This window comes from Pteropus alecto, unplaced genomic scaffold (genome assembly GCF_000325575.1).
Source record: "Pteropus alecto unplaced genomic scaffold, ASM32557v1 scaffold20, whole genome shotgun sequence".
Classification (NCBI taxonomy): domain Eukaryota; kingdom Metazoa; phylum Chordata; class Mammalia; order Chiroptera; family Pteropodidae; genus Pteropus; species Pteropus alecto.
Window position 1 is genome coordinate 44,853,032 of NW_006436298.1, and position 344 is coordinate 44,853,375.

A 344-nucleotide genomic window follows, 5' to 3' on the forward strand; every position below is an offset into this window, starting at 1 on the left:
AGTAGCGGGCGTGGTGGAGAGTCCCCAAAAAAAAAAAAAAAAAGGGGGGGGGGAGTGGGGTGGGACAGCGGAGGAGGTATTTGTGCGGGAGAAGCGCACGGGTAGTATGTGGATCCAGCCGAGTTAGAACTTCCTTCTTCCCTCTCTCCTCCCCTTCGTTCTTCTGGCCTGCCTCCCCCTCCCCCAATCTCTCTCTCTCTCTCTCTCTCTCTCTCTCTCTCTCTCTCTCTCTCTCTCTCTCTCTCACCTTTAAAAAAGTAAGACAGTATTCCTGATTGTTGAGAGGTAATATATGTGATAATTCAATATCTAATAAAAATTTATTTCATGCTACATGTTTCTCC